Raw genomic sequence first — 20,908 nt, 5'->3', positions numbered from 1 at the left:
CAAGGCAGTAGGTCCTCATGATCCCCAAAGGATCCACCTGTGGCTGAGGGGCCCATCGCCATGAAACGTGGCTCGGTGACAGCTCTGAATATATGGCTTTTTAGACATCTTATGGTAGGAGCTGAGATTACAAACTTCCTGGAGAGTAGGGGATATCAGAGGGCCGTGTCCTGCTTTGTAGGGGAAAAGAGCCAAATCCTATTTTTTTCAGGAGTAGAGAATGGTAATTTTTGGTGCTAGAGACAGAAGGGGTTGACAAAAATCATAAACTTTTTTTGTTTGTATGTGGGGGGGAGTCTGGGGAATCTGGAGAACCCTGGTAGCAGAATATCAGCTGAAATGTCGCCAGGCATAAACATATTGTGCTGAAAATCATCAACAAAATGACCACCCTTTTGAAGTAATAATATAAAACTGTGCCATCCTGACATACATCATATGCCAGTACGGGCAAACAACTTTCCATGGGGAAAGCCTGGTTCAGTTTGCCTGCCTTATTATACAGTATCTTGTTTTATAAGTGCTGTGACGCTTCTAAAGTGTGTGTGGTTGCACATCTGAATATTGTTTGTCGTTTAAAATGTTTATTTCTGATGCAAAGATCCATAAAAAACAGTACAGCAACAAATAACTAGATATGGGCCTTTGCATCCGAAAAAAAACATTTTAAACATCATAATATCCTAAATAATAAATTGTCAGACAAAAATATTGTGTCCTAAATTTTGTTTAGAAAAGTATCTTCCCTTTAGATATACATTTTCTTTATTTCTCGTTAAGGTCTTGAGAGTCATCGTGGCTGTATTCGGGAGTGCAAACGAAAACTAAAAAAAACAGAAGCATGCCTTTTCTGCTATATATTACTTGGTCAAACTATGATCAAACAGAGTGCACTGAACTAAAGATAAACCAGGAAGTATGTAAATCTAAAATACATACACAGTTCTGTTTCCTCTATGTATATTAAAAAGAATGTATTATAAAATTATGTTTCACTACATTCATGAAATGCATATTTCATATTAATCCATAATAAGAAAGATTCACATAAAATATTTTTACAATATCCTAATTTGATAAAATATACACAAAAACAAGCAAAATATCAATTCACACAACAAGCATTCGAGATATATCTCCTTTGCATATAGATCTCTACCACATAAAAAATCTAAATTTTTTATTCAAGCTCTTCATGTACCTTTTGCAATTGAACTAGTGGACGACATTAATACCATAATATAACTACATACCTTTGTTATTTTTACAGACATAACCGTCGATCGAACAGGGCCAGAGACACAGTACTGTTAAACATTGAATGTAAGCCTCGCTGTGGTGACGCACTGGTAAAATTAACTTTCGACAAAGCGGGATTGCAACTCGGTAATGCTGTTTAGAGCGCATATGGCTGATTAAACAGTTGACACATTGCCTATTACTTTGCTGCAATCACCCTAACTGGAAAAACAACAAGAAAGGAATGGAGCGGGAGAGGCCCGGGCGGTACTCTTGTTTTAATCTGACCTTCAAGCTGATGGACGCGCGTGCTCCGCCCTCTGTCGCTTTTCTGGAGCCCGATGGCTTTTCATTAGCGGTTCATTTGGATATGGAGTCGGTCCAGTAATGGGCTCCCTGTTCGGACTGACAGCTCAGCGTCCAGTATAGCCAACAGTAGCCGTCCATCCTGAAAAAAAAGAGGAAACTTGAGTTTTTTTCCCCTGGAACTGTGCTTTGTCAGGATCATTGAGGGTGACAGACAGTAACAGAGCTCACTACAGCGAAAGATTGAACTGCCACATTAAAGCATCCTAGCACGTGCAACCAACGTGTGTGGGGGCATTAATCGAAACAGCCCGAGCGGCGGCCATTACAAAACACAAGACCAGCGTGCTTTTCGGTGTTTATAACCGGGAAGGAAGATTGTAGGAAAAGAAAAGCAGGTGTATCAAGTAACTTTATCAAGTTGAAGCATGTTATTGTAAATTTATTTATGATATGTGCCACACTAGATTTAGAACTCTTCAACTACAACACAATTAACCTTCTGGCCAAATTCCTAGACATGCCTGATAGTGATTTTATTTGCCACATTGTCGCTCGGGAACACGAGAAAAGACAGGTTCTGGCTCGATTTCACACTGTTCTGTGATACTCCAATAAATCCATTCGTCAGCTCTTAGCATTTTATTCCAGGTAAACTACACCGAGAATCTCCCTTTCATCACAAGAAAAATTGAGTTTTTGAACAAATTCCAAACTGACTGTGTCAATTCACCCTTTGTACGGCTTGCCAAAACAAACATATTTGAAGATCTCGGAGTTCATTTTAGGAGAAATGTTTTGTTCAGCAACAGCTATGCTTTGGCAACTTTCATACCTGCCAATAAAATACTATGTCCAAGTAATAAAAATCTGCTCAGTCAGAAAAACTATTAAGCATATTGCCATAAGCTATTCATGGGGTTAAAAAAATATATATAGCACTTAAATCGGTCCTCAAATGGTTTGAATGAAAAGATGATATTCAAAACATATCTAGTTTCAGAATAGGACCACGCTTATCTGTGTTATGTTTGCATTTTTAAAAACTGTTCCTATTAATAATTGGGCGTGATTCAGAAAGTAGATGGGCCAGTACCTACACTGCATCCCGCCTTAAAGGGGCCAGTACATTACCAGAAGGGAGAAACTAGTTTCCCTTCCAGAATAAGGTAATGCAATGGTGACATCTTCTGTGCTATAGTGCAGGGAAAGTGTGATCATGTTAAGATTTACTCGTAATTTGAAAGTTGTGTCACACTTTTACCTCCAGGGGCCCTATTATTCATTAGGGCGCACTTTCACTGTTTATGGCCTGGCACAACCAGGGCACAAGTCATTAAAAAAGAAGTGGGGGGACGCTGTCACCGGAAGTGACGTCACAACAGGAAGTGACGTCACGAAAGGTGTTGAGCTCCTCGTCCCAGAGAGGCCAAAGAGTGATGTCCAGCTGTTTGGCAGGGGGGACGGTGTCCCCCCGGTAAAATAAGTGGGGGGACGCCGTCCACCCGCGTGGTACCCCGACTCGAGCCCTGGGCACAACTTAAAACAGGTGCATCAGCCGCAAACAGAGAAAGTGCACCCTATTACACAGACTGCACTGCCCCCAGGACAGCTGCGAACTCGTGCTGCTCTGGTGGCAGCGTATTCAAGTAAAATACGGAGCAGCTTTGAAACCCTATGTTTCACTGTGCAGGCGGCAACCTTCCTGCACTTTTAAAGAGGATTAGAGATATCCTTTCTGGCAGGTGCACCCACCTGCAAGGGCATGTCTGGGGGACCACCTTCCGCCCCTCTAGAGGGCTGCTACCAGGTGGCACTCTGACAGTGTACCACATTTTAGGTGGCGCACTTTTAGTGCGCTTCTTGAGGGCTTCTTTGCTTCTGTCCCAGCGTCTATAAAATCGCACGGTTGTAGAGGCAAAGGGATTCCCTCATTTGTATGGGGGACACCTCCATGCAAATGAGGGAATGCACTCTTGAGAAAGCGCTGGCGCTGTATGTGCGCCAGGGCTTTTAGTACTACAGAAGGTGCCGCAGGCACTACTGCTGCCCCTCTGTAATATCCAAGTGCCCCGGGGATGCGCAAAGCTGGCGTAAATGCCCTTGCGCCCATGGTTCACTTAGTGTAATATGGCCCCAGGTCTTTTCTCCATATCAAGCACCCAAAGGGGTCAACAAACTCTCCAAAATTGAGAATGCTTATGGCCTCTAGTAGCCTGGGAACCAAGTACTCGTCTGTGATGGAATATTCGCCTTACTTCATAACGCCCCAGCTGGAGTTGACGGGTAGGCAAGGCCTAGGACAATGGAGGTGACAGTCTTGATCAAGTAAGTCACATTTATCAAAGGTGAAATAAAGATGTCAAAAATTTGCGCACAATACTTTAATAATAACTCAAAAATATATGTAAATATATTTGCTGTACAAATAACTCATATGACAGAAAGGGCATGCAAAATTCACAACTAGCGTAGCAATCAATATAGTAGTAAAAATATGGCCCCATGCAATATACAGTTAAGTGGTTCTCAATCACAAAATGACCCCTGAAATCCTGCAATGAAAAGCACAGTATCTCAAACTGCACTAAAATCTGCATGTTATTCTTCAAAAACTTGAATAGGTGCATCTTATTGTGTGAAATTGTAATAATTTCTGAACTCTGGGAACTCGGATATTATCAGATGTGAAGCATTTCACAATCTCCCCAGGTCACTCGTAATGTTACAAACAATTAATGATTGTAATCACGAGAAAAAGTAATCAATACAGGACAAAATGGAGGATTACAGTCCTAAAACCCAAAGGATTTTAATTGGTAATGTTCCTTGCTTACAGTACTGGTGATCGACAAAAAACTACAACAATGAAAAATCAATTGTTGTAGACAATTAAAGTACTTTGTAACCTGCAAAAGAATAAAATGACAGCAGTGTCTTGAATTGCAGGAAGTGAGTTTTCAGCCAGCAGGAAGGTAAGGCTGACTCCTGGCTTTAGTTTAGACGGCACTGGTCTCTCAAAATGAGTATATCTAGATACATAGTTGTCTAGAGCCTCCAGGTTAATTACTAAATAGAAGGGGAGCAAACTTGATGAAGCTGGGGATAGGCCTCTGTCACACTCACAGAAATGAATGCAAGACTGTAGAAACAAAGAGCTTTGTTTGGTAGACCCCAGAAGGAAGGCAAGCCAAGAGGGTACTTGACCACCACAAGAAAAGCAGGGTCAAATAAGGGACATAAATAAAATAAAAAGTAATGCAGAGAGGAAGTGTGGTCTCTCGCATAAGTGACCACTGATCTCCTCTGCACTTATGCAGAATTCATGGACAAGCCTCCTCTGGTCCCTATGGGGAGGTAGAGAAGGCTTCAAGCACTGTGTGCACTTCTCTGGGCTTCATGCACTTGCTGGGGCTTTCAGGGAATGTCAGCAATAGCAACGCGTGCCAGAAAACCTTCAGCTGGGCCCTGTAGGCTTGTCTGTAGCCCGGATGAAATGGCTGCAGTGTCCTTGCAGATCTGCCTCCAAAGTGTTCAGCATTCTTTATGGAAGCTCCAAATTACAATCCGAGTTCAGGCAGTTGAGCATTGACCCTCTGCCAATCTGAGTGAGCTTATCCTCAAGACTTAAAGGTTTCCAGACAATTCAGGCTAGAGGACAGACTACCTCCACATTGAGGATTCGGGGAATGCCTCCGCCCCTGTTTGCAGTGCAGTGGCTACTGTCTACATACAAATGACCAGGTCCACCCACCAGGGGTCTGCTCTGCAGTCCCAGACATTGTTACCTAAAGCAAACTGACAGTGGAGCTTTCTGGGATAAAGGGCAAATGGATGGGTTTGCACATCTGTACAGGTTGACAGGCCCTTTGGTCTTCAGAAGTTGCGTAAATCATGTTATTTACAGTGGTAACCTTCCTTGCAGAGTGTGAGAGTGACTGTAGAAAGAGAGGTGTGTGCTCAGGTCTGCAGCTAGGTGCATGCATCTCTTCCAAGTGTGAGCAGTGCTGGGCCTAGTTACAAGGTGATGACTTAGTGGCATGCGGTAACATTGAAATAATGAATGAAGATATGGTATATGCAGCTTCTTGTTTGTACTTTTATACTTGAAAAAAATCAGTTTTAAGTCATGAAACACCAGTTGTTGTAAATAACAAGGACCCCCTGATATGGATATGACTCCTGGGTCAGGGATAACAATTTTTTGTAATAGCAAATACCCAGGCAGACTTCAAACACAAAAGCTGGCTAAATAGTCAAAATAAAAACATAAATGTGTACTGAATAAAAAGTAATGCAATGGACTGGAATGATATCAAAAATGATTGAAATTTAATAGAAAATACACTCTTTACATAAAATACATAAAAAACATGTGGCTATTATTTAAATTTACATTAGAAGCACATCATGATACATAAAAAAAGGATCTTTTGTTTTCCTTTTTGTGAAGATTAGGGCTGTGTGTCAACGCGTTTCGACAAAGTCTTTTGTCTTCATCAGGACTAGTAGATAGTCAGCCACTCTCTCTAAAGAAATCTTTTTGGTCAAAGTAGTTCAGTGTAGATGGAGTAAGGCGCTTTCGTTTTGTTTGCTTCTTGCAGTCTATTATTTTAACTGTTGAGATAGTATTTAAAGCGGCCTTCTTTTTTTCTCTTTCTTTCACTTATTACTTGATTATTCTTTAAAAGAGGAAGAAAGGGGATCTCAGGATGCGTTTACTCATATGGCAGCCAGGTGTTTTGAACGATATACTACATTACTGGTCCATTTCACTTACGTACTTGTGTCTCCTTTTCAAAGGGTGCAGGATGCAGTTCCTAGAAAAGGCTCTTTATAGCTTTGGAGCGAATCAACGGGACGCAGTGTATGTTGGTTAAAAGGCGCGTGGTCAAACTGGTGCAGGCACTTACGTGCTTGTATCTCCTTTTTAGAGGATGCCGTGATGCAATTCTTAGAAAAGCTCTTTGTAGCTTTTGCGCGAATCGAGGGATGCGGTAAATGCCGGTCTAGATGCACGCGGTAAAAGTGATACAGGCACGTTTCGATAGGTGTGCTGCTGCTCGAAAAAAGGGTCCTCCTTCAGCGATTCCGGATAGATGAATGGCGTTTGACCAGTTGACCACCTCATCAATTGTAGTAAAACATATATTCAACATATATTCAAAAAGAATCACAGAGCTTGCTTTTTCAATTGTTTACCTGGTCAGCATTATAGAAAATTGATTTAAATGCAAAGCCATACCACATGTGATGAAATAGAGATATGGAAAGATGTATATTGTTTTGAAATTATGGTCTTACACCTATTATGGTTATTTTACTAGATGAGCAGATAGCAGATCTCATGTAATTCAAAATGCAAGAGTTATGGGTTATTTATGTGTTCAGTCCGTATTCTTAGTTGCATTTTGCCTTTTGCGGGTAGGTCACATGTATACCATAAGATGGCAACTAAATGTGCGACCCAGCATGCTCTTTGTTAACTTCATATCTGGAAGGCTACATTGCTGTTATTGAATGCACTGGCCAATGGTTAGTATTATTCTATAGCTCTGCTAGCTGGTAAATGGTGTTGCAGAACTTTGTGCCGGTGTTTGCAGGTGGGTGGCTGTGGCACTTGTTTTGGACACCAGGACTTAACTTGTATTATCAGTATTTGATCTAGAGCGAGAGAGAGAAAGAAAGGGGAGAATTAAGGAGCAAGAGAAAGGCATAAAAACAATGCCATTGGGAGAAAGTAGGGATGGAATATAACCCGGAAAAGTGAGATCAAGAGACAGGATGTAGAGAAAGAGGCATGAAGTGGAATCGTTAAGCAGCCTTAGTAATGGGTAACACTGGCATTAAGAAAGTGCTGGTGGTGGGCGCCAAAAAAGACTTTGCACCCCATACTTTTCTTTTAAAACCAAGCACTAGTGTAAAGTATGAGGCCTTGGAGACAGGAAGTGTGGCATGACTAAGTGTACAGCAAAACACACAAGTTGATGGACGGAATGTTGCACAATGGCAAAACATTCACCCCCAGTCACAGATCTGAGTTTAATCCATTGTTATTTTCCTCACGAAGCCACCCCAGTTCAGACATGGCCATATGCAAGTTCAGTCTTGACCCTGTGCCTCATGGGAACAGTCCAGCCCAAACTGCCAAGCATGTTTTCTCCAGTGGCTTAGTGAGCACGGGACCCACGTCTGGGCATGACTAAGTGTGTCAACACTGGATCTCAGGAAAGAATCTATTTAGCCAAGCGCATACAGGGACATATTTCTGGTTGGTTTCTGAATGTTGAGCTTCATATGGTGAGGCCGTTATGCACTGTGCATAGTTTGAAACAATATGTAAACGTTCTTGCATAACTTAGCAGCTGTGACCTGTGCTTCTCTTTTTAGCTTCTTCAATGGCTGTTATATTACTAATTTTATGTTATTCTAAACAAAATACTGTGTGGCATATTATCTAGAAACAGATTTAAAATGGTCGCCATTTTGGCGGCAGGAAATTGCCGCTAAAGCAGAGATAATGGGCTTGATAATATGCCCTTGTGAATTCCCATAGAAGCCCATGTTCTGATGTGAATATGGGCTTCAATGGGAATTCTCAAGAGCATATTATCAAGCCCATTATCGCCGCTTTAGCGGCAGTTTCCTGCAGCTAAAGCGGTGATAATTGTAACGCCATTCTTGATAATATGCCCCTGTATTTGCTTAAACTTTAGTGTAATTGATATCGATATGCATGTTCTGGATTTCAGCTTATTCCTCTTCTTTTGAGAGTCAACTGAAAATCCCCAGTACTTTTGGACAGTTCTTAGAAGTACTTCATATGTGCAGGTGGTCAGTGCAAGCGCTAATTTTTGAGAACCAGAGATTATTTATCTTCAGCAGACACTGACCACCCACAACAGAGAAAAAGCAAAGAAGGGATAAGAAAGGAGCAATAGAAAGCTACAAACCGTGACATAGGGGAACAGCAGGGATAGAAAATGTAGTAAGGAAAAAATGGAAACAATGTGAGCCTTCTTCCATTGGTTAAATGATAAGACAGGAAGGTGTGTTTGAGAAGTTTCAGGTGCAGAGCAAGGAGTCATCTTGCTCCATCAGTCTTCTCTCCGGAGCCATCAACCATCGACCAATTGAACTATGCTACGCCTTCCATCTCCACATAGGAGGATTCCACAGCAGTATATATCATCTTGCACACTGCTACATCCATCACCACTCTGGTTACCTCGAAACATGTAATGGGTTGGTCCCCTCACCCAGTGAGCTAATGTCCTCCTCCCTTCCCTGTTCTAGCGAGTAAATTATTAGAAAATGCTTTACTCACTCCACAGAGGGAATTACAGTTTCAAATATTGGACAGATGTTATCCCTGAAAAGGGGAACATTTACCTTTACAAAATCATCACTGTTGGTAACCCTACTTGCTTCTGTCAATCCACCCAGGCTTATTCTGTGATCACTTACTTTTTCCATGCGAATGTGATTTTGTAGAAGCATCTAACTCATGGATGGCTCCTCCTTTGGTGACAAGCTCTTCTAAAAATCTACTTCTAAACAAATGGCATCTCTACTCTTTCCTTGATTAGAAGAGTTAAAAAAGAGTCTACTTCTCCAGTTAAGTCTTCCTTGCCTATTAACATGGAAAAGATCTTGAAGGAAATCTGTGCTCTGAAACTATATGTGGAAGAAACTAAACATTGCCTGGAAATCTTGGATGAAAAATGGTCTTTGATTGACAATAAGGTTAAAGAAAAGAACAAAAATTGAAATTCTACATGATGCTCCAAGTCAACATGCATTATTGCAATCAGAGGTATGTCAACTAACAAAATGCGCCGAAGAACTGATATAGACACCAAAGAAATAATCTTTGGATTTATGGATTAGAGAAAAGATCATATCCTATCTCATTTTCTAAAACTTTTTTCAAAAGTTCTTGGCAAGCTAGAAGCGACATCTTTTAATATTCAAAAAGCTCACTGTCTGGGCCATGCTCCTAAACTTGTGGCAACCTCTCTGAAACCCAGAGGGGCCACCATACTTTTCTGGAATACACTGACTTGTAATGATTCCTAATGCATCTAAGAGTAAAGTTTGTGCTTCATTGCTGGGATCTAACTTATCTTTTACACAAGATTAAGCCAAAGCTGCTGCTGATAGGTGTAAGGCAATTCTGGAGATGCGTTCTTCTCTCAGATCCCTTAAAGCATGTTTTGGCTCATTTTATCCGTGCTTATTTAAGGTAGCCTACGAGAACAAAACCACCACATATTAAGATCCATGGCTTTTATAGAAATTAATTGACAGTTGCAAGTAATGATTGTGACAATTTTGCTTCTGCTTAAGGTCTTTAAATATCATATATTGTTTTGATGCTGACATTATTTGTTTTATATTTTCCATTTACATATGATACCTTAACCTGCTGAAAAGGAGCTATACCGTTTGTGTATATTGACTTCCACTCTGTTGTGTCCGAAGCCTAGTGTGTCGTCTTCCTCATGTTGTTTCACCACCCCAGATGTTTTTGTCTGTGCTCTAGGTATGTTATAAATGTTATTATTTATTACAGTGTTCTAATTCTTTCTTACCTGTTCATTTACTTTTCTCCTTTCGTTTCTCTTCTCTTTTCTATTCCTTTGCTTTATTTTCTATCTCATTTTATTATATACAACTCTGTTATTAATTATCACTAACAACATTTTCCTTATATTTTTGTATATCTTATAATATTTATATCAAGTTTAAAGATACAGGTTTTTGTCTTTATGAGTAACTTCATGGAATGTTAGGGGGTTGATTTAACCTATTAAACTTCAGCAAGTTTTATCACATCTGGCTAGGCTGGAAACCGATGTGGCTTTGTTACAGGAAACATGTGTAGTTCAAACTGAGGTTAATAAACTTGCTCTAACTTGGGTAGACCAAGTACTTTACTCCCCCAGTAATTGTGTGACGGTTCTTTGTAAAAAAAATCTCTGACTAGCCAATTAAAATCTCAAAATTGTGGTGTGGATGGACAATGGCCTCTAGTAAGATTGATCATAAACAAAATCCCCTTTTTGATATTTAACATATATGCACCTACACAACCTGACAAAAACCTTTGGTGCAACATTGTTCATATATTATTGTCTCTCACAGAGGATTACTTATTTCTAGGAGGGGTTTGTGATCTGGTAATGGACCAATTTACCAACTGTTCCTTTTATTCCTTTCATTATTTACAAACAGTTTCAATCTAAAATTAATCAACAATCTCTAGTAGATACTTGGAGACTCTGTACCCAGACATGGAGAGAATAAAACTTATTTTCCCCAGTCCACTTTTCACATTCCAAGTTAGAATCAGTTATTTATTTCTACACCTTTATCTTCATAACTTTTGAACTCAGAGACTGGTTCTATCTTAATTTCGAATCATACACCAGTTATTATGGAATTGGATTTACTTCCGGTTTCTAAAGCAAATAAAAGATGGAGATTTAATAATTTTCTATTTTTAGATACTTAGTTTACTCTTAGTTTTGAATCGTTTATCCACAATCTTTTTCCTTTTTAACAAAACGCCTAATATTTTCCCTCACATTTTATTGGACACTTAAAGCTTTGGCTAGCTAATATCTCATCTCCTTCATTTATAAAAAGCTTACATTACTCAATATTGAGTCAATTTTAAGATACAATAATATTTCCTTTCTCAAAGATTCTGAAATTACAGATGAATTCAAATCGTAATTCTCTAAACTGTCCACTCCTGAAGTAGTCACATCTTCAGATTCTATTATAGGGGACATTGCAAGATGCCCGAATATATTCAGGGGCTCATTACAATTGCGTAACAATCACCATGCCGGGCCGACAGAGGCAATCGTTACACCATTGTGATGAAAATTACCAACCACCATTTTAGGGTGGCTGTGGGTATCGTGGCGGATGCAAAGTCCGTCCGCCGCTTTTCCGCCTGTGGCCATTGTTATAATTGCCTGCCGTGCGGAGCTGCGCCACTAATATGGCGGCGGTGCCTAGCAGGCACCGTCCGCCATATTAGGATGTGGGTGATTTATAGGCCTTTTCATGGCGGCATCGGCTGGCGGAGATTGGCTTTGGGGGCCCGTTGTGGGCCCCTTCTGGGGAGTGGGTGGGGGGTGCACTGGGGGGTACCCATGGTACCCCTTGCAGTTCCCTGCACCAAATGACAGTCACCGTGTGGTGCCTGCCACGTGGCGCAGGAAAATAATGTGCATTCTCTTTTATCATTGCGGACTGTGCTGGAGCCAGCAGCACCATCCACAATGGTAAAAAGCCAGGATGTACCCCCCAGTATGGCGGGCGCATCCTAATTGGGCTGGTGGGACCACCACACGTCTAGCGGGCGATCCCATCACCACTTTGATGGCGGGCGGACTGATGTCCGCCCACCATCATAATGAACCCCTAAGGTCCAATAGAGGGAAAAGAACTTAAATTATGTAAAAATCAAATACCTATTTCTTTAGTCAATTTGGATTAAAACAGTTTAACACAACTTGTGCTACAACTTGAAACATTGTTACTCAATCTGATAGGGCGTGAACAAACAGGCTTTGTTAAAGGTTGACATTTATCTGACAGTACCAGATTATTTTTCAATATTTTAAGTAAACCTAATAACTATAAACATTAATTGGCAGCAAGATGTCTTGGCGCATTGTCATTTATATTCAATGGATAATTATATAGATGTTAATGTGATGACTTGTTATGGATTTTTTTTTACTCTTCGCTTTAGTAAACATTTCTTTTAAATTAAAACCAACCCTCATTGTTAGACATCCAAAAGGACGTCAGCATCCATGAAGAATTGCTCCTCAGATGTGTGCAGCCTAGTACATGCGATGTATCATGAGATCTAACAAAAACATTAGTAAAAGTGCATAGACATCTAAAAAAACTGCTCTAATCTGGATCAACCCTGTTCTAACCTGCATAGAAATGTAGGGATTCCCCCTTAATCCCACATTTCTCTCCCAAAATTTGGAACTCTGTCCCCACAACTTCCTCGAATGAAAACTAGAAGAAAAATCCAAATGTTGTGCTTTTTCTTCAGCACTTCTAGAGCTGACTGAGATACACCTTTGGACACGTTCTGGCATGCCGGATGTACAATCACAACCAGTTAAGAATATCTTCTTTGGCTTTCCATGGGAGATCCAGAGGGCTCTCTATTTTCCCCTCTCCGTTGATTATTCTTGCATGTGCTCCAATGCAAGTCCCTTCTCTTTGTGGGAGATTGTTTTCCCTATTCGTACCCATTCTTTATTGTTTGAATTCAAAGCTAGTCCCATTTACCCTCCATTGTAGTATGTACGTATAACTCTATAGTGTTTATTACACTATTGAATCTGGCATGTGCTATAGTAAATTAGTAACAAGAACCCTTACCCTTCGATAAATGAATGCACCCCGTAACACAGATAATTGAACAGTGTCAGCGTAACTGCAGATGTACACAGATGACAGCTAGTTTCATCTAAAAACTAGAAAGTGGATTCTGGGGCTGGACCATTGATACAGGTGGCTTGGATTACTTGTAACAGTGGATGAAACAAAGTTACCTCTAGAATAAGGGACCTAAAACAGAGGTACTGATTGTAAGTGATCCCCAAAATATACTATCTGTCTAGACTCCTTGTAGACATTCTAATCACAAATGAGACTGCAAAAGAATCTATGCCTACTATTTGATTTATTAAGTAGTAGAGGGTAAGCATTAACAATGCTATCTTGTTCTTACTACACATGAATATCTGTTATGTATTGTATTATGCTTTTGAGCGTGGCGTAGAGCGAGGCATGGAATGCATGCTGTGTTCTACTGCGGGTCGCAGTCCAGGGCATCAGTTACTGTGGATGTCTTGGAGTGGAAGCCGTACTGCCTGGCTCTCGCCTGTTTTACCTATCAGCTAATAAAGCTTTCTTGGAAAATACTTCGGAGTGCCTCCACAATTAACAAGATCACCATTGCGATAGCCACAATACAACCAAGATAAAGCTATTTCAATTCAATTCCATTCAAAACTTTATTTGGCAGCACTGTGGCAGCCATAAAAGTTATTCATGAAAAGAACTTAATAAGAACATTTTACATCATAACAATTTAAATTTAACCAGCACACAAAATGCCTCATACTTAGCAATTGGCGACAATTCAGATATGAACTCATGCGGATAGCGGAATGAACAAAAGATTTTATATAGGAAACTTACAAGAGGATTGCATTTTTTTTATTATTTAAATTATCCTCCACCTTGTTAAATTTTATGAAATGGATATTTGTACGCCGTCAAAGAAGGAATTACGTGACTTCAAGTACCCGGCGGCTGGAAGTTTTGGGGTAAGAAAAGCTTACTTTGTTTTGAAGCCGTTGGGGAAAACTGTCACCGGCCGCATCTTTCGAGCTGCAGCAGTGTTCTCTGTTGCACATCCATTCTGGCTCTGACGAATGTTATTTGTGACGTCAGGGTGGAGTGGAGCACAATACATCATCATGCAAGTCACGTTGTGTGACCTTGTGTGGCGGCCATTTTGAATTTGTTTAATCATCGGAGCAGTTCCCTTCAATCCTTATTTGAATCTGAGGGAAATTTTGTACGGTTTTAATGCTGTTCAAGACTCATGAAACAGGTGAGATATGTATGGGCGATATGCCACTCAACTAAAAGAATCCGACAAAGATTCTGGGTGAGTTTTCAAAGTACAAAACATGGGCTGAAGGTAATATCAATGAAGCATGGCCAGTGGTCAAAGTCAACTGCAGAGGAACATGTAGAAAGAGAAGGAACCTGCGGAAAGAAGATGTTACCATAGTGATTGCAAGGAACATTTGGCGTTTAGCAAATATTGTCCGGCAGCAAAAATGAAATGCGGTATTTGTGGTTTAATTGGTCATTTCAGTAAAATGTGTAGGAGAAGGAAAAACAATGTTAATTATGTGTGGCACGAAGAGAGCTGTACAGAGGGTGAGGTAGAGTATGAAAATACTGATTTCGTGTTGAATGTCTCTGATAACTCGGTAAAAGGGAAGCCTGTGTGTGATATAGCTATAGGGGGTGTTCCAGTCAAGATGTTTGCAGACTCAGGATCACCTTATACTATCATAAGTAAAGGGATCTGGAAAGAAAAGTTTATGCGGAAAATTGGACACCAGTTGTTTTCCACTTATGTCAACCCTGTAAGTTTTACTGGTGGGAAAATGAATATGTTAGGTTTCAGGTGGCTGACATTTCTATTTAAAGGGAGGTCAGCAAAAGAGAAACTTTATGTGGCTAAACTAGGTCCATCAGTTCTAGATTGGATGGATCAGAAGAATTTGTATATTATTTTAGACCCCAACAATTAAGAGAAAATACTTATTGTAGATGAGATCAGTAAGATGGAAGATGTTTTTGTTAAAAGATTTCCTAACGTTTTCAGAAAAAAATTGGGAGCTCTTAAAGGTTTCAAACATACCACTGTGCTTAAAAAGGATGCAGAACCCAAAGTTCACAAAGTAAGGGCAATTCATATGTTAATAAGAGACGAAGTGGCTAAAGATTCAGAAGGCTTAGTTGAAAAGGACGTGATTGAAGAGGTGGAGAGTTCTGAATGGATTTCTCTGGTGGGGAAAGCACACAAGAGCAATGGAAAAATCCATTTGTGCATTGACTTGCGCCACTTAAATAATAATATTGTCATTGAAAAGCTTCCTTTGTCTAAAACCAATGAAATGGTGTCGTCCCTTAAGGGGGCAACTTGGTTTTCCACCATTGATTTATCGGTGGCATACTATCAAGTTATACTTACGCCCAAGTCAAGGAAACTCACTGCCTTTATAACGCCGTTTGGGAATTACCAATTCAGGCGGATGCCTTTCGGCCTTGCTTCAGCGGCCACTGTATTTCAGCGGTTGATGCATAGGCTGTTTGGAAAATAAGTGGTATAAGTTTCTTTCAGGATGGCATTTTAGTCTAAGCCAGGTGCAAGGCAGAACATGATCACATTTAAGGGATGTTTTGGATGTATTGCAAGAGGTTGGTTTGACTGTGGAACTGAGCAAGTGCAAGTTTGCACAGAGGAATGTGCCTTATTTGGGACATGTAATAAGTGAAGGTATAAAACTCAAACATTTTAATCTGCTGCTAGCAGCCCATAGATAATTTGTGATGTTATCAGAGTCACATAAGTGCATATATCTTATGACTGTTGAGCATGTCTAGAGAATCCTGAGGCGCTGGAACTAAACCTGGAAAAAAGCCTCCATCACGCTCCTTTTACTTTGTGAAACACAGTTTGAAGGATCCATGAAAAGGGATTCCATCCCTATATGACTATAAATGGTCTTAACATAACTAATTCAGGGAATTTGCCAACCTTTATTCAGGGAGAGGCAATCCAATGTTATCTCTCTTGTTAGGGCGGCCTCTTGGTTTTTCCATATAGAAAATCAGAACAGGGGCAGCCAGACGAGGATCAAATCTTGCAGGTATTGCAGCCCCAGTTCTTTACGATTAATGTAATTGGCAGCAGAGATGGGAAGTGCAAGCAATCTCCCTAGATATCTGTTTTCTTATTGCTGGATTACCTTACAGTTGGAAGTACCCCATAACTCTGCACTGTACATAGCAATTGGATGGAACTAGGATTTATAAATTCTTAACAATATGTCTAGGAATCCACCACCCACTGGTTGGGAAAGAGAGCATAGGGACCCATTGGCCAAAGAAAGGTTTGTTGTGCGAAGAGAGATGTGGAAAGACCGTGACCCTAGGGTAGAGAAATAAATACCCAGATAAGGGAAGGAGCTTGTACTGGTCAAAGCGTTCGGCCAATTAACAGGTTTGATTGGGGCCTGCACTATGGGTCACAAAACATGATGTGGGACTTGGCAAAGTGGTTTGCAGGATGAGGGTGGCCATGAAGTTGGAAAAATCGTATACTAGGAGATGCAGTGTCCTAGGTGTACGTGGTATGAGCACTGCGTCATCCGCATACAAGAGAGATGGGTGTTGGTTAAGTAAACAGCGTTTTACTATATATAACTCCACACCTATGCGCCTGTCAAGGTACGTAAATGTGCAGTTAAGAAGAGTAAATCTAAACTTACTTATTTGCATTTACCTCCTCAATAATTTTTTCCTTGATATTTTTGACATGATATTCTGTTTTTGTTTCCAATATTTTGCCCGTGATTAAGGCAAAATATGCCCTACAATTGTCATTGTTTTCATTCATGTTTATTTTAGGTTACAAAACCTAACATCCTCATTCCCTTTAACCCACATAGCTACCACAAACAATTCTGAAAACATAAAAAAACAGGTCTACCCAAGACAAATATCATCAGTTTTCACCTTAATGTGCAATTCAAAGGCTTCTTTCTTGTCTGTTAATTTCCCAGAATGCCATCATGGATTTAGACCCAATTATTGACTTAATTTAGGAGTGCCATAAAAAAGAGCCATGTGCGGAATGTTCCAGCCTTTGTAGCACCATTCCAAAGGATGAAAATACTGTTAAAAAAACTGGAGGAATGGTGTGTGTGAAAGATCACAAGAAATTCTATGTTATCACAAACTACTCCTTGAAACTGACTTTCATGGTTATTTTTAGCTGCTAACAACCTCATGGTTAAACGCTTTGTTCAAACTGACAATCTGATAGCTCTGTTGACAACAGCGGTAGAAAAGTTCCAGGCGAGTATACAAAAGGCACAAAATAGTCAGCATTCTAATGTTCACGTGGAATACCACATCAATAGAACAAAGTCAAAATCTCTGCATCTGATTATTTCTACTGTGCCCCAAAAAATGAAATACATTATGTAATCCTTTTTACTATCCCATTGTAACCTTTATGTTTCTTCAATATTTTCACGAGACGAGACATTTTCCCAAAGGTTATAAAAGGCAAGCTTACTTGTGAATATTTTATTCTGATTTAGAATGCCTAACGATCGTTGGACCTGGCATTACTTGGCGTGGTTACCCTTGACTTTCTGCCTCTACCTCCACTATTTTTGATGCTGTGATGGATTTCGGTTTGCTGGCTTAGATGCTTGGGCACTTTGTCACTGCTGATCAGTGTCATAGTACAAGTGCTCCCTCTATAAAGTGTTATGGTAATTGGTTGTCCATAATTGGTACGTTTGTCTTACTAATAAAGTCCTTAGTAAAGCGCACTATGTGTGCCCGGGCTAGTAATGCAAATGTTACTAGTGGGCTTGCAGCACTAATTGTGCCACCCACACAAGTAGCCCTAAAAAGAGATCTCAGGCCTGCCACTGCAGTGCTTATGCGCAGTTTGTTAACTGCCTTGTTGCCCTGACAAGTGCATCCACTTGCCAGGCCTTACCAGTCCCTTTTTATGCACATCAGACACCCCTATAAAAGGCCCAAGGTACCCCCCTGGGCATTGTGCAGTGTATGTGAAAGGTGGGACATGTACTGAGGTGTGTACCATGTCCTGACAGTGAAATACTGCCAAATCTGTTTTTCATTCTTCCAAGGCTATCTTGCCCATAGGACAGAATGAGGAATGCTATGTCACATGTTTCCAGCGTATCTTCCCTTAGGCATAAGATGGGGAGATGGAGTTTAGTGTGCCTGAATTCAGAATTGGACGCCTCAGGGCAGCTGCAGCGCTCTATAAATCCCATTTTCATTTCATTTCATTTCAATTCAATAACACATCTTTTTATGAAGATGGTTTTTAAATTGTGTGTTTAGAAACCACGCTTTTAGAAGTGTCTGGTTTCTTGTCTTAAACCATCCTGTGTGCCTCTGCCTGGTTGTGTATTGACTGGCTGGGTTTGGGAAGTGTCCTGACACCAGGGAGGAGTAGATGAGACAGGAACAGGCTGGCCTACATTTGATGTGAGGGTAGGAGTAGCCACCTGGATGTGAAAAGGGCTGTGTTGCTGCCACCAAAGGATGGCTCCACCTCCTGCCGAGCGTCTGGGGCCCAGACTCTCACTATCAAAGGAAGAGGGTGTGCAATTGCAGGAAGTCCCCCAGGTCTTGTTTAGACTGGGATCAGAGCACCCTGAACACAAAGACTTCAAAGGCATTTAGGAGTATAAAGGTGAGAGCTGAAACCCCTGAACTCAAAACTGAACTCAGGCCTGAAAAAGGATTGAAACTACTTTGTGATCAAGAGGAACCTCTGCCAAGGAAGAACAGCTGAAGAGACTGAAGAGAAAAACTGCCCTTGCTGTGTGTTCTGGGGCTGGCCTGCGGTTTGCTGAGTTGACTAAGGAGAGGACAAGGGACTTTGCTGTGTGCTGTGTCCCCCTGCTTGAAAGGACTTTGCTGTGTGCTGTGTCCTGAAGTAACTTGTGTCCAAGGGCCCAAGAGGAGCTGGCTCCCTGTTGTGGAACATTTTCCAGTTTGCAAGTGTGTCTCAGTAGCGCTGCTTGCGTGTGCTTTTTGCAGCCTGAGACCGTTGTGAGAATTGCCCCATGACCGTGTGCCCAAGAGAAGTCTTGGGAAACTCAGGAACAGAAAAGTTTCTAAGTGTGTCTCAGCAATGGCGTGTGCTTTTTGCAGCCTGAGACCGTCGTGTAAATTGCCCCATGACTGTGTGCCCTGGAGCAGTCTTACACTCTGCTTTGATCGACAGCGTGACCAGAAGTGCTGTGATCATTAGCTCCATTGGCCCAGACTGTCGTCCCAAGGATTAGCGTGAGAAATCACCACCGCCAGCCCGAGCCTGCCTTTGCCAAGGAGAGACCTGTGAACTTTCACCATTGTGGGTCCGAGGTCCTTTGCCCAAGTTCAATGGAGTTGCGCCAGGAGCTGAACAGCTGCGAGGCCGTCGCCTGGTAGCCAGACTCTCACCACGAGGAGCAGCCGCCGCCAACCCGAAGCCGCACAGCGTGACGCCCAAGCCGCAAGGAGAGCACAGAGAGACTGCACCCCCCAGGTAACGCTCCGTGAGCGTGCGTGTGTTACCGCCTGGGGCGGAGTGCGTGCTACGAGAGACCACTCTCGGCCTTTCCCATCTTTGCAGCGCAAGCCTCCGCTCAAGTCAATATCGTGGCCCGTACTCGCCAAGGAGTGGCAGTGCAGTGGTCGGATTGGAGAGCTGCACTTTGTTTCCTTTGTCACAGTATTAGTGGCATATTTTGGCAAAGGTTGACCGCGATTCAGCCAAGAGTGGCATAGAGGCCTTCACGAGTACCGCGATCGGTGCCGAACTACATTATTACTTGCTTTTACGATCCGTATTAATACGTGAACTACGAACTGGCTTATTACTTGCTTTTACGATCTGCATTAATACGTACACTATGAACTGCCTTATTACTTGCTTTCATGATCCGCATTAATACGTGCACTACAAACTGCCTTATTACTCGCTTTTACGATTCGCATTAATATGTGCACTACGGACTGCATTATTACTTGCATTAAGGACTGTCTTGTTTCTACATTATGAACTGCATTACGAACTGCATATCCTTGCATTAGGACAGCATTAGAACATTGTGAACTGGTCATTAATACCGCAAGAACCTAGAAGTGATTGTTGGCCTAATAACCATCCCAGTGAAATATTACAAATACGCATATGCTGAATATTTTTTATCATTTGGTCTCATCGTATTTCTTCTTGATAAAGATAACGCTATTTTCTTAATTCAGTGTGGTGTCCATTTGTGGTGTTATCACTGTGTTACTGGAAGTGTGATTGCAAATACTTTACACATTGCCTTGGAATAAACCTGGCTGCTCGTGCCAAGCTACTGGAGGATGAGCAGGGGTTCTCTAAGAGTGTGTCCGTCCTTTCCCTGACTAGAAACAAGGGTCCCTATGTAAACTAAGGTATCTACCTCAGCCAACTAGAGACCCCCAGGACTAACACAGCACTGCTGAAAAACTGGTCCCTATTAACAAAACTGGACCCCATGGGTACAAAACCGGCCCTTAACCCTCCGGCCCACTGGAGAATTGACCAGTGTCTGCTTTGGCCAGTCTGGCCCTGAGTGGGTGGAATTTTATTTCTCTGTGCACTACCTTGCTATCTTGAGTCCCTTCAATCTGCTACCAGACACTCCCTCCATCATTAACTCTCTGTTGTGGGTACTTTTTAATCCTGCTTCCCCCTCTTTGTCTGTGTTTTTCTGTCTTTCTCTACCTCCTTCTTTCCCCTTTGGTTTTTCTCTCTCTTGCTCTGGTCAAAGTCTGATGAGGGAAAATAATTGGCAGTCCCCAAGAATTAGCGCCAGAGGACGCTCCCTGCAAAAATTAAGCACTGGCTATGGAACTGATTTGCGCTCACTTATGTTTTAGTGCCTGAATATTGTCACATACTTTTGCTACATAATTATTGTACTTGTTT

At 41.4% G+C, this 20,908-nt stretch overlaps 1 protein-coding gene across 1 annotated transcript in view; it reads right to left on the bottom strand.

Moving 5' to 3' along the window:
- Nucleotides 1–20,908, bottom strand: part of LOC147692212 (leucine-rich repeat and fibronectin type III domain-containing protein 1-like protein) — a 2,508,250-nt gene that overhangs the window by 1,342,795 nt on the left and 1,144,547 nt on the right. Inside the window, exon 5 of the mRNA XM_086938487.1 lies at nt 1,528–1,687. The gene's annotated coding sequence lies outside the window, so the exon portion shown is untranslated. The remainder of the gene's footprint in view (nt 1–1,527; nt 1,688–20,908) is intronic.

Source organism: Lissotriton vulgaris, chromosome 9, assembly GCF_964263255.1.
Source record: "Lissotriton vulgaris chromosome 9, aLisVul1.2, whole genome shotgun sequence".
Lineage (NCBI taxonomy): Eukaryota > Metazoa > Chordata > Amphibia > Caudata > Salamandridae > Lissotriton > Lissotriton vulgaris.
The sequence above is the reverse complement of the archived record's forward strand: the minus strand, read 5'-3'. Positions and strand labels throughout refer to the sequence as shown.